General features: G+C 42.5%; 2 protein-coding genes across 4 annotated transcripts in view; one reads left to right on the top strand and one right to left on the bottom strand.

Moving 5' to 3' along the window:
- conv (convoluted) overlaps positions 1-14,810 on the bottom strand; it is a 378,533-nt gene that overhangs the window by 201,987 nt on the left and 161,736 nt on the right. The gene's annotated exons all lie outside the window — the stretch shown is intronic.
- Myb (proto-oncogene like protein Myb) overlaps positions 1-14,810 on the top strand; it is a 42,896-nt gene that overhangs the window by 24,359 nt on the left and 3,727 nt on the right. The window lies entirely within an intron of this gene.

Here is a 14,810-nt window from a genome sequence, read left to right as displayed (position 1 = left end):
TGAATCAAAAAGTGGTACATTTTTCTACTCAACGGTGCGTTGTGGTAGCGTTCCACACGGGCTTTCTATGCGCACTAACACTATCATAGCATGCTGCCTATCTTAACTGCAGACAGAAGATGCTTTCTACCGCTAGGTGCACTAGTGTTTGCCAATAAAAAGTGGAGCCACTTTCTGATTCGAAGTTCCACTTCTGTTCTGTGCAGTGAGTGCAAATATCTTTGCCTCGCCGATATAGACGCGGATCGCAAATGCGTCTACGTACAAAATGTGTTCAATCCGGGGAACATCAAACGGCACTTCAATGCCTGCCACCCGTAAGTGGCCCAAATTGTTGAGTAGACTAGTGACCGGGAAAAAAATCTGAAAAACGTGCAAAATCATCGAAAGTGCAAGTGGACACCATGGTCATATTTCACAGAAATAAATTGGAACTACGGCTTTAATTAAAATGATTGCCCGATAATACTGATGCGTGGAGAGGCTGATAAAATATGGTCATTACCTGAGTACTGCGAACTCAGCCGATTTTATTTTTCAAACATCTTGAAAATCTTCCGATGTTTCAAATTGTTTTGCTGAAACAGCTCACGAAATTGTATATACATGCTGTCAAATGAACTATTGGCTCTTCCTCCTCTGCTCCAGAAATAACGTTTACATGGTGATGGGAGTGCACCTGCCTACAAAGCTCACATTACTCTTATAAAGTTTGATTACATTCTTGTTTCAGCAACCCAGTTTTGGCAATATTAATATCAAATAAAAACACTTTTCCGAGCATCACGCTCGATGATTTACATTATCCGCCTACTAAGGTTGATGTTTCGACAGTTTCATAATTATAATTCTTAATTGGTTTTCAGTAGGTGGCAACGGCAACACCTTTACTTGTGGTTTAAACAGTAACTACCTACGTGACTTCTGAGCTCTTTTGAATGTTTGGCTCCTGTTTGACAGTTTGACTCGGCTCCCAGATGACAAGCATTTTGAGTTAGTTCGCAGTACTCAGGTCATTACTGTAACTACGGCATAGTGAGTTCGTTGGAAGATCTCCTCTAGACATCCGACCACATGAAATTATGCTACCGTGTTTCACATACTACCTTTAGATTGCTTAGATTGAATAGATCTTTGTTTTATATTCAGTGGCGATACCGGTTGTTTAGTGGCGCACAGTCACCAATTTAGGCAATGAACCAACATCTATCATTCAATACTACACATTGCAATATTGTGCTACATATTTAATTGTTCCAAACGCGCTATGGAGTTTGGTCAACGGCCCCAAAGTTTTGAATCCGGAACTCGAGGAGCAAAAGCTAATGAAGTATTTTTATTATGTTACTAGCTGACCTGGCAAGCAACGTACTGCCTAGTTTTTTGATTTAAACCCGTCAGGGCCCGAAACATCAAAATAAAATAAAAAAATTGAAATCCGTCAATCCGTTCTCGAGTTATAGCGTGACATACGAACCTTTTTATTTTTATTTATAAAGATTTTACCTAACTTAAAGTTCCTGTACTCGCGCATACACCCTATCTGTACCCACAGTAGTGCGATTGCTGAATGATTAAAAATGCTTCGCTCCAGCGCAGCGTCAAGCTACCACTCAAGCACAGACAAACAGACATAAAACATTGAATATTTCTCAATGTAAAACATCGTCGCTAAAACATTACCGCCATCTGTTGAGTACCGTATGCGTGATAATGTTTGCACCATTGAGCAATGTCAAAATTTAAAAAAATTCTCAAAAATATTGTTTTTGAGTTTTTTTTTCAGAGTCTTAAACTATGTTAATCATCGATCGAGTTTCCACTTGCTGCAATAACGGCCTCAACACGCTTCCAAAATGCACGGCAGGTTCTAATAATGTAGTCTGCTGGATCCATTTCTCTCCAGGTACGGGTCAATGTTTGTCTGAGGCTTGCTGTACTCGGGTGGCGTTCAGAACAGGCCTTGGCCTTCATGACGCGCCATATTGAGTAATCCAGCGGATTAAGACCGGGGCTGGATGGCGGCCACATATCCTTCGCCCAGAACGGAAGATGTTCCTGCAACCACTTCTGAGTGCGGTTCGAGGTGTGGCACGGAGCCCCATCTTGTTGAAATACAACATTTGGCTTCGCACCGTACTGTTCTTTGATCCACGGAAGACCATACTTACTTAAAATCCCGATGTAGACCTCCATGTTGACCTTGTCGCCTTCTGGAATGAACACCGGGTCCATTTTTTTGCCATCGGAAGCCACCAATACAAACACCATAACGCTAGCAAGATGCTTGGTCAGATACACATTCTTGTGCTCGTCGACCACGTCTTTTACCGGAAGAGAACCGACCAGTATCGGTTCTGGAAGTTGATACGGGATCGACGGTAAACATGCTCTCGTCGGTGAACAGGATTACCGGATTTTTTCGCTTAAGGAAGTTCAAGATTTTCTTGCATCGTTCGACTCGTAGCTCCCTGATGCGATTGGTAATCATGTGAGTTTTCTTCCGTGCCATCGACTTAGCCCTGCAATCTTCCTTTACGATCTTCCGTGCCGTAAAGTCACTGATCCCGTGTTCCTTTGCCATTTTCCTTATTGAACGCACTGGATTCACCCGAATCTTCCTTTTGATAGCAGCGATAACCCTCGGAACCCGAGCTGATTTCGGACGACCTGTGGCCACCTTCCCGAATAGTTGTCCTTTCTTTTCTCGGTCTAAAACCCTTTTGACGGTCCACCGGGACACACCCACGGCGATTGAAATGTCTTTTTGCGACATTTGCGCGTGGGACAAATCACGAATACGCTGCCACTTCTTCATGGTGCAACTGTCAAACTAAGTAAATCATTTTCTTTTATACACATCCTACTACGGTATGAGCTATAGGCTACGTGCATGCAAAGAAAACCATGGCATTGTATGCACAGGTGAAACAGGAACCTTATTTGTACGATGGCTCAAACATTATCACGCATACGGTACACTGTGGTGGTTAGTACGCTGAACAGATGGCGGTAGTGTGTAAACGTCATAAGCAATGGAATTGGCTATGTGCGCCACAGGTGGCGGTACTACCAACTACGATACTTTTAAATTGACCGTTAAATGCTTGTTCGATGAAAAACTTGCGAGAGTTATGTCTGTTTGTCTGTGACTCAAGCGTCCAGCTCAGTACATCGAATCGCGCGTGGGATCTTGCATTCTTTGTGAAGATTACCCAGAAACCAATAGCAATCGAATCGAATGGACCTAGCCAGTGGCGTCCCGTAACCTCACTTTTTACCTGTGCACCAACTGTCAAAACAAGATTTAATGCCATACTCGAATCGGTTGAAAAATACACTCAATCTTCTAGTTTATTCGATATCTATCCATTGCAAATAATATTTTGATAATTGTTTGCACCTCAATCTACCTGTGCACCAACTCTCAGCACCAGGTAGATTGAGGTTAGGGAAACGCCACTGGACCCAGCTAAACTCGTCCAGTAACGAACAAGCGGATGAGTGAAGATTGTTGGCTTGCCTAAAGCCGTAACTCAGCGAACGACGAGAGAATGTAAAAGAAGCGCAAAACCGAATTACTAGACTAACATTTGAAAAGGGCTGAATTCCAAAATCACCATATCCGAATTTTGATGACCTACAAATTAATCCTATTTCACGGCTTTCCATTTTCTGGATGATTTTATTAGCTTGACATATAGTTAATAGTTTAATTTATAATCGTGCATCACTCACAACTCGAAACAAGTTCTTTATGTCGTGAAATTGAGAAAAAAAAACATTATACGTCCTGATAATTTCATACATGTTGTTACTGCCCGGATCTTCCACCGTTTGAACTGCCAACACTGGGGATACGCCGTGGAAATACACCCTCGGGATTTTTTGTTCGTTGTTCCGCCTTGGTTCTCCCCGGAGATTTTTTGGTCTTCGTTTTGTTCAGTTTTTTACACGTGAAATATCAATCGGATGCATTTCAAATGAATCGGGCGTGACTAGATACTTCAGAATCAGTACGTTTGGCATATTAAAACAATATAATTCGTTGTTCTGGTGCAAGGCGTAAGAACCAGATGAGCCATAGAGTTGAAAATTGGAAATACGCCATGTAAAAGGAAACGTTTTTGATGATTTGAAATGATATTTTCTTCTGCTTTTTCGTGTTTATCGAGTATTTTGTGAGCTGTTCTATCTATATGTGGCTAAATATGGTTTGTTAACATTTTGGCACTTCCGCCCCTTTCAAATGTTAGTCTAGATACTTTTTTTTTTTTTTTTTTGTTAATTACTTTATTTGTACAGGCTCATTCGAATAAACTTTACAGAGCCAAGTTATCATTTTCTTTATACATTATAAATGTCTTAAATCTAAAATTAAAGGATTGGAACCGATTACTCGCGGTCTTCTCGAGGTTAGTGGATGACAATTGTTTGGATCGGGAGAGGGAAAAGGAGATTTGGAGTATGATTTATGATTAAAAATTTTCACTATTTCTAAAACAAATACTTAATCCTATCGACGTTATATCAACTCTGTAATTATACAATTATTACAGAAACAAATCTACAAAAAAAAATACACACACACATACAAAACACAAACTAAACACAAGGTTAATCAAACTTACAATCTATGGTTAATATTCTTCAAGAAAACATATATGAGTTGCATAAACTCCAGATCGCGTCTAGCCAAAATATCCCGAACTGGAACATTAGGTTGCCTACCTCGAGCCCGAAGGGAATCGTACAACTCGGATCTGACTCCACGGTGCTCAGCACATGACCAAATAATGTGATCTGCGTCCTGGTAACCTTGTCCACATTCACAGAGATTACTGTCCCCCAGCCCAACACGGAACAAGTGAGCGCTTAGTGAATAGTGATTGGACATGAGGCGAGACATCACACGAATGAAGTCTCGACCCACCTCCAAACCTTTGAACCAAGGACACTTCGACACCTTAGGGATGATTGAATACAACCATCGTCCCAAACTCCCTTCACTCCATTTATGTTGCCAGCTGGCGAGTGACTGTTGACGATAAATGAAGAAAAATTCGTCGTAGGCGATTTGTCGATCGTAAATATCGCCTTCCATAGCGCCCACCTTTGCAAGCGAGTCCGCCTTCTCATTGCCCGCAATCGAGCAATGAGATGGGACCCATGCAAAGGTGATGACAAAAGATCTTAAAGATAAAGCACTTAAAAGCTCTCGTATTTTCATGAGAAAATACGAGGAGTGCTTTACCGGCCTCATGGAGCGAATAGCCTCGACAGAACTGAGACTATCCGTAAAAATAAAATAATGATCTGGTGCAAGTGAGGCGATCGTTTCTAGCGTATAATGTATTGCCGCCAGTTCAGCAACATATACGGAACAAGGAGCTTGAAGCATTCGAGAGGCGCTATGAAATTCGTTATAAATACCAAAACCAGCGGACGCCTCTATTAGTGATCCATCTGTGAAGAACGATCTTGCGGAATCAACTTGGCCAAACTTTGCAACGAAAATTGACGGAGCAATCATGGAACGATGATGCTCTGGGATTCCGCGAATCTCTTGCGTCATTGATAAATCAAAATGAACAGAACTGTCGAAGTCGGAGAAGCAAACACGATATGGATTATGCTGCGAAGGGCTGACATCCTGTGTTATGTACACGTAGTACAATGACATAAAACGAGTTTGAGGGTTTAGCTCAAGAAGCTTCTCAAAGTTTGCAATCACCAGTGGGTTCATAATTTCACAACGGGTGAGGAGCCTGAGGGATAATTCCGAAAACCGATCAGAGAGTGGCAACATGCCCGCTAACACTTCGAGACTCATCGTATGAGTCGAGTGCATGCATCCTAACGCGATACGAAGACAGCGATACTGGATCCGTTCCAGTTTGATGATGTGAGTTTTAGCCGCCGACTGGAAGCAAAAACTACCGTATTCTAAAACCGATAAAATCGTTGTCCGGTACAACGTTAGAAGATCTTGCGGATGGGCTCCCCACCACGTTCCGGTAATTGTTCGGAGAAAATTGATCCTTTGTTGGCATTTCCGCTTCAGATACTCAATGTGGGATCTCCAGGTGCATTTTGAATCGAACCAGACCCCAAGATATTTGAAGGACATAGAATGAGTGATCGGTTTACCCAAAAGTTGAAGCTTTGGTTGTGCTGGGCTATGCTTCCTAGAAAAAACGACCAACTCAGTTTTCTCCGTGGAGAATTCGATACCTAGCTGGATAGCCCAAGTAGACAAATTGTCTAAGGTATCCTGTAAGGGTCCTTGCAGGTCGGCCTCTCTGGGTCCTGTCATAGACACTACTCCGTCATCTGCAAGTTGTCTCAACGTGCAGTTGTCCCTTAGACAATTGTCAATTTCTCTGACGTAGAAATTATACAGAAGGGGGCTTAAACATGAGCCCTGGGGGAGACCCATGTAGCTAAATCGTGAAGCTGTAGAGTTTCCATGAGAAAAGCTCATATGTTTCTCTGACAGCAAATTAGCTTAGCTTAGCTTAGCTTAGCTTAGTCTGACTGCACGTATCGATAGTTGCACTCCGTGATTGATCTGAACCAGTGAAATTGTACAAAGAATCAACTGAATGGGGCTTGGGAGTAACCTGCCATTCTCAGTGTACATGTTCCAGTGACTCCTACCTTTAAAGATCAATAACGTCACCGGCCACGTCCTTGCAATCAGGTGGGAGAGGGAAGGAATGTTAGTGTGTGACTTTTGTTGTTTTGGGACCGTGTTTACCTCTGCATCCCACAAAAGTCACAGGAAGGAGGTTTTGTTAGTGGGTTAGGTTCGTTGGATCAGGATTCACCTTGATAAGTGATGCGATCTTTTGTTTTGTGTAGTTATTTATAAGTGTTTTCGATTTATGCTCTAAACAGCCGGCTGTCTAGAGATGTAGATTATTATTAGATGTGTGTATACCGATTTAAACCAACAATAAGGATACTGTTGGGGCCACTCACAAAGTGTGATGATGGTTTATTTTATTTTATCAATGACCAAAATAATTAATTATAAGCGGTTTGAACCGATTTAAACCAACAGCAAGGATGCTGTTGGGGCCACTCACAAAGTGTGATGGTGGTTTACTTGATTGAATATAAAATAATTATTAGAACCGATTTGACCCGATTTAGACCAACGGCAAGGATACTGTTGGGGCCATTCACAAAGTGTGATGGTGGTTTATTTAGTTCGGAAGAAAATGAATATGTATACTTCTTTTTTTTATATAATAGAACGAATTTGTACTGATTCAAACCAAAAGGAAGGGTTCTATTGGGGCAACTCACGAAGTGCGATGGTGGTTTATACTATAAGGGCATAAAACAAAATCAAGAGCCATTTCGGTTTCCATAGCTTCCTAGACACTCGGCCGCAAAATAATCTTATCCGACGGAAACGTCTCGATCATCGCGCGATTTACCGTATTGATTCAAATTCCGAACAGTGCGTTAAAATCATCCTTTGAAAAACACCTTATATAAAAAGAGGAGTACGTTGTGACTCTAGTTAGTGTTAAATTGCACATAAACTGATGAAACTTTAAGAGAAAAACTCGCGTTGTAGAATTTGAATTGGAACCGGAACGAGTATGGTATTTAAGATTCAATACAGTGTTGACAGAATTGAAAGACCCTCTCCCTTTGTGAATAAATCGTGTTTATTATTAGTATTGGTATCGTTAACTTTTATAAAAACCATATAAATCATTTTGCTTTGTTTAGAGGTTTTATTACGGCATTTGAATAAGACTGTCCTATCATTTGTAATTCAAAATTAATGTTTTAATGATCAACATTATCCAATAATAAATCGGCAACACTGTGACACGCACGAGCGGTGTGGCTTGAGTTGCTTGGCAACGGTACTTATTTACTGTTACATCACAGCTTGCTTCGTTCTTTCTATTCCAGAGAAACTGTATTTTACTTTGCTGACCAGAATTTTCAAGCGTTACTAAATCAAAGCTTTTGAATGAAATATTTCAAGACCAATGCAAAAGCTCATAACATAACACAAATAACGTTTTGCATTTCACGCTCAAAGAATACAACCCAAAACCGTTAAATGCGTATCGTTACTCCCGTTGTTGACTGACGGGTTAGTACATATGAGTGCAATCCCATGACCCAGAATTTTTAGTAAATTAATCATTCAAACACGATTCAAAAATCAACTAACGCGTATTTTATAAACTACTACACTACCGTCCTCCGTACTAAACTATGTGACATACCATTACCAAAACTAAGTAGTTCTATCCAAGCGTGCCGCTCGTTCCAATACGATCCTCCAGAGACTGTCAAAAAAAAAAAAATTCTAGTCCACTACTCACAATCGCAAAAAGTGCAGGAAATCTGCAACGAGCAAAAACCGCCCCACATTCTCCCGTGGAAAACCCCAAAAATCTACCGTAAAATGAGGAAAATTGACGAAAATTCCACTCAGTCTAGGAGTAGTATCAATAGAGTGAATGAAGCCCCCCTCATACTCGGGACTTTCTTCCTTGGAAAACATTTGGCAAACCTACCCATCACCGACCTCCAGCACCTCAAGCGACTTATAGGTAAACCAAACTCAAAACCCGGGTCTCTCCCATTCGCCGTGTGTTTCATCGGAAAATCCTTTGCTAAGATAAAAGCTTCCTGATACAACACCTGTACGTAACGTAGTCAGCAATCTCCATATCAAAGCCAGTAACAAAAACAAACATAGATTTTACCAGCTGAAAGCGCGAACGTCAACAAGTAAATCGACAAAATTTTTATATCAACCATCAAAAGCATTGTATGGCCTATAATTCCATTCAATCCACCTCCAGGAACAGGAAAATTGTCCAAAGGATCAATCAAGGAACAGGAAAATTGACCAAAGTCATCAAAACGAACGGGGACCAGACCAAAATTAAAACAATATGCATTGCGCGGTACTTATCTGACAGCTCCTTCCAACCGGTCCATTCGAAAACTGCAGAAAATCGTGCTTTTCCATAGGTAGATAACCGTCCATGTCAGATGGCTGATTTGTAGCTGTCACCATGTCGTCACCATCAAGCGTTACTTTCCTCTCCATGCGTTACCAGACAGTTCCAAGTTTCTTTCCGAAACCTCATTCAACTTATGCATATTTCCACTATTTTTTACACAACTTTCTCACAAACTAGACTGAACTGAACTTTAATTACATTAAACTGTAATTTCGACACCATCTACATATTATTCCGAATCAAAAACACTACAAAATCACTCAATTCAAGAGGACAAAAAATTCCTCCGAACTTTCACTTCTTAGCAGCGTTGCCAGCTTCCTCATATGTTTCTCTGACAGCAAATTGTACAAAAAGTTATTAATTAATGGAGAAAGGCCACAAGCGTGGAGTTTGTCTGAAAGGACTTCAACCGATACTGAATCAAAAGCCCCCTTAATATCCAAGAAGACAGAAGCCATTTGCTCTTTATTAGCAAAAGCCAACTGAATTTCAGTGGAAAGCAACGCGAGACAGTCGTTCGTTCCCTTGCCCCTACGGAAACCAAATTGAGTATCTGAGAGTAGGTGGTTCAACTCAACCCATTTGTCCAGGCGAAAAAGGATCATTTTCTCCAACAATTTACGAATACACGATAACATCGCAATGGGACGATACGAATTGTGATCTGACGCGGGTTTTCCAGGCTTTTTAATGGCTACAACTCTCACCCGCCTCCAATCATCCGGAACAATATTAAGCTCCAGGAACTGACCAAACAAGTTCAACATGCGCCTCTTAGCGACGTCTGGGAGGTTCTTCAACAAGTTGAACTTGATTCTATCAGCCCCCGGAGCCGAATTGCCACACGAAAGGAGCGCGAGTGAGAGCTCCAGCATTGAAAAAGGCTGGCTGATCTCGTCTACCGAATTCGTCGTTTCGCGAGGAATCATCTGTGCCGGCACAGAATCAGGACATACTTTTCGCGCGAACTTGAGGATCCAACTATCGGAGTACTCCTCGCTCTCGTTGTTTGAAGATCGGTTACGCATCCTTCGCGCCGCATTCCAAAGCGTATTCATCGACGTTTCGCGCGATAATCCGTCCACGAATTGCCGCCAGTATCCGCGTTTCTTGGCTTTGATGAGGCTCTTGAGTTCGCGTTCAAGAGCCGAGTACGCTTCGAAATGTACGGGTGTTCCACGTTTCCGGAAAAGCTTAAACGCGTCGGACTTTTTACGATAAACCTCAGTGCATTGCTGGTCCCACCAAGGGGAAGGAGGTTTCCTACGGAAAGACGTTCCTGGAACCGGCCGAGTTTGAGCTTGGAGCGCGCTGTCCAAGATCAGATTGGAGAGGAAGTTATATTCCTCCAACGGTGGAAGCCCTTCTACCGACGTTAGGGCATCTTCTATCACATTCTTGAACTTTGTCCAATCGATATTACGGGTAAGATCGTACGCGACGTTAACGGGTTCCGACGGATTGAACCCACTGGCAACTGAAACTTTGATCGGCAAGTGATCACTACCGTGGGGATCTTGGATCACATTCCACGTGCAATCCAACGATAATGAGTTAGAGCAAAGTGTGAGGTCTAATCTACTTCCATTCGAGGATGGTCCAGCCAAACGTGTTACTTCTCCATTGTTAAGAATTGTCATATTAAAGCTGTCGCAGAGGTCATATATCAAAGTAGAACGGTTGTCATCATACAGTTCCCCCCAGCCTGTACCGTGGGAATTAAAATCTCCCATAATCAACCGTGGAGCAGGAAGTACTGAACATATATCTGAAAGTTGTTTTCGATTAACAACGGCTCTAGGAGGAATATAAACAGAAGCTATACAAAGGCTCTTACCTTTAATAATAGCCTGACATGCAACAACTTCAATACCTGGAAATTGTGGAAGATTCACTCTATAGAAAGAATGGCACTTTTTGATCCCCAAAAGTACCCCTCCTCCACGCGAATCCTCACGATCCAGTCGAATAATGTTAAAATCATAAAAAGGAAGATCTATATCTGAAGAGAGCCAAGTTTCACAAAGAGCAAATGCATCACAATCATTATTGTGAACTAAAAACTTAAAAGAGTCTAATTTAGGAATGAGACTTCGACAATTCCACTGTAGAACAGTGATCAAATCCCCGACCTCGTTTGGAAAATTATCCATCGAAGGAAATGATTGCTGCAATGAGGGGCCACTTCAATGTCAATTGCTTCAAGAGGGTCTTCACAGAAGGAAGCATTGCCAGAACAATGCTTTTGAGAGGATCAGAAATATTGAGGTACTTGAGAATATCGTCCACAATTTTATCAAATGAGAACAACCCGGATGAAGAAGGGGTTTCTGTTCTTAAAAATGGGCCATCAGGGGTTTTTGATGTCCCCGGGAGAGATGGAAAGTTCTGGTTATAGTCAGTTCTGCGGAAACCAGGAGGAGTTGAAACTTCCTTTTTTCCATCACTCCTTGATTTGGGCAAGCTGATTTGGGGTTCCTTATCTGCAACTTTCCGCGAACGGATGCGTTTTCGTTTCCGTGCAGAACCTTCCGGAAAACTGAAAGAAACTCCCTCCTCAGCCAAGTCAGAGTCAGACTCGTCATCAGACAAAACAGCAAAGGGATTTTTGTCGTTGGTTGATGGTGTGGCTGTTTTTAGCATTGCTGCAAAAGACTGCCTGGAACGCTCCTTAAGAGAGCGTTCTAGTTTCTCCCCGCGTTGTTTGTACGCCGGGCACGATGAGAGACCATGAGGTTCCCTTACAGTACACGCATTTTGGTGCAGTGACTGTGCAGGCGCCATCCTCGTGCTTCTCCCCGCATTTGGAACAGCGTGCCTTGCTGCCACAGTGAGAGGCCGTATGTCCCAACTGTTTGCAGTTTTGGCAGTTCATGACCCGAGGAACAAACAAACGCACAGGTAGCCGAAGTTTTCCCAACTCGATGTAGTGAGGAAGGGCTGAACCAGAAAAGGTCACTCGAAACGAGTCTGTGGGGGTAAAGCTCTTTTTACCCTCGCTGAAAGATACTGAGTTCAGCTTCTGGACTTCCAGTATCTCAACCGTGGGAAGCAAGGGGTTCTTGAAACGGCCAACCGCTTGCTTCGCCAAGATCTCGGGGGTCAGACTCGCTTCGGTGACCACACCTTCGATCTCCACATTACGAGCTGGGATGTACACTCTATACTCGAGTGTAAAGAGCTGGGAGGCAGCAATCTCGTTAGCTTGTTTCAGGTTAGAGACGACAACGCGAAGTTTATTGTACCTCACCTTCGAGATTTCGGTCACGGCCGAGAACCGCTTCGTCAGATCATTAGTAATTTGCATTACATTCAAAGGTTTCTTTTTGGGCTGAAAGTAAACAACCCATGGGCCAGTCGAGTCTTCTGGGTAGGCTCGCGATCGGGGGCTTATCTGTCCCTGTCCATTACCAGACTGAGATGACGAAGCAGGGATGGCATCATCTGATTTCTGGGATGACAGACGTTTTCGACCCTTCTTGCTATCGCGTGGCAAAGTGGTGTCATCTTCCGACAAAACGTCCATTTCGTCTTCCGACAAAATGTCCATTTTGCCGTACTAGTGGGAGCGAAAAACGCTCTACCACTGCAACGATAATCAAAATTACTCGGACACAATACACGAGAAAAAATACAAACACAGAAACACAAACTTAAAATTTAATTGATGGGAGAAAGAAAGAAACAAGAACAAAAACTTATCTGATAATCCTATACTACTACCACCGAGCGTTTACACAGCAGCAGCGGAGCGACGCGCAGCTTTGATGATCTTCGATCCGCGTGTGCGGGCGGTCTTCGTTGGTGTGTGCTTGTATGAAGCTCGGCACTCAGCTGAACACACGAGATGGATGAGCGGTTTGAATGTGGAGGCAGATGCTGACACTCGATGACGATGATCCGTGTGCACAGGTATGCGTGACCACGCACCGATGGTGCGCAAAATGGTTGGCGAATTGGCAATCGCAAAAACAATTTTCCTTCCGATGATGCCGAAAACACACTTTCTTCTCAGAAAAAAAACTCACTTTTGATAAATTTATCGGGAATTATGCCAGGAATCACTAAGCGAGAAAAAACTGATTATTTACGTCAGATAATAGCGAGAAATCTTCCAAATTAACGGAGCGCGAAACAAGTCGACCGTTCTTCTTGCTAGGACGCAGTGAGGTGAGTCTAGATACTTGGGAGATATATTTTCGTGCACGAGAAGAGAGTCGCTCTCATGCAGCACTACTTCAGCAACATCGAGTGAAATATATAGGGTTAATTACCCCATTTCCGGCCTATTAAGCACAACCCGCACTTAGCCTTTCTTAATCTAGCGCAGTTTATCATCAAACGAAATGTTATTATTACTGCTGGCTTCTAAATTTATCGTTGTGATATTGTCAAAAGTCTAACACAGCTTCTTGACGCCAAACTCGGCCTACGGATTCTAAACTCGGCCTAACGCATTGAAACGCCAATGAATTCACTTCGGCCTATCGGATGAAGATAAAAAGTGATTCGGTCGGAGTGCTTCTTTTGTGTTTGGGAATAATGGGTGCAAACCTTCATATCACGCATTCTCATTGACTTCGTTCCGTAGCTTATAAACTAAAGTATCGTACCAAACGCACAATTGACTTGTTAACTCTGAAATCAAGAATTTATTTGCAGTTCTCTGCTCGATAGGCCCAAAATGGGCGATTAGGCCGAAGTAGTTCTCTACCCTAACGAATTGTGCTTCGCTGTGAGGATCAGCAACCTTGCTTATGTCTCAGCCCGCATAAACAATAACCATAAGAAGTGCCTAACCACCAATTCGGGATATCATTCCAACTTTATGTTGTATGGTCGTATCATCTATACTATCGTTAGTGTATGGTACCCGTTTATTAGGGAGAGTTTCAAACATTTGTTGAGATGGTTCAAGATTTTCCTCAAAATTGATTCAACTTCGCTCCCAAACTTTCCTTAACTTTCACTTCAAATGTACCTCAGAAATCTCTGGGTAGGTCCTTTAGAATTCAGTATGGGTTTTTTCTCAGATTTTCTCGCATACATCGCCGAAATTAGAACCGGAAACAAACGCTCCAGCATAATATTCGAATATATGAAATTCTGGGAACACTCTTCCAAGTTCTCATAGAACTATTGTCGGAATTTTCTTGGAACTCTCCTAAGAATTGCCTAAGAATTTCGTTTGAACTATCCGTAGAAATCCCTAAAATTATTCCTATTAAATTGTCTTCTGAAATTTCTTGAAGCTTTCGTAAAAATATCTTTCCTCTCCAAAATTTCTTTAGAGCTATCTTCAGAGTTTGATTCTCTTAGATTTCTGCATAGTTTTCCTTTAATTTTTTCTAAGAATCGGATATATATTCACTCAAGAATTCCTTATAAATTCTCTTCACAATACCATCGGAATATTGAAATTTCCAAGATTCAGTATCTATCCGAATCTCACTATCTTGATAAAATTCTGTCTGTCTGTCTGTCTGTCTGTCTGTCTGTCTGTCTGTCTGTCTGTCTGTCTGTCTGTCTGTCTGTCTGTCTGTCTGTCTGTCTGTCTGTCTGTCTGTCTGTCTGTCTGTCTGTCCGTCCGTCCGTCCGTCCGTCCGTCCGTCCGTCCGTCCGTCCGTCCGTCCGTCCGTCCGTCCGTCCGTCCGTCCGTCCGTCCGTCCGTCCGTCCGTCCGTCCGTCCGTCCGTCCGTCCGTCCGTCCGTCCGTCCGTCCGTCCGTCCGTCCGTCCGTCCGTCCGTCCGTCCGTCCGTCCGGGTACACTCAGCTAGTATATATATAAAAAAACAC

Source organism: Ochlerotatus camptorhynchus, unplaced genomic scaffold, assembly GCF_037179485.1.
Source record: "Ochlerotatus camptorhynchus isolate MF236.1 unplaced genomic scaffold, CSIRO-AGI_Acam_v1.1 ptg000215l, whole genome shotgun sequence".
NCBI classification, from domain to species: Eukaryota; Metazoa; Arthropoda; class Insecta; order Diptera; family Culicidae; genus Ochlerotatus; species Ochlerotatus camptorhynchus.
The sequence above is the reverse complement of the archived record's forward strand: the minus strand, read 5'-3'. Positions and strand labels throughout refer to the sequence as shown.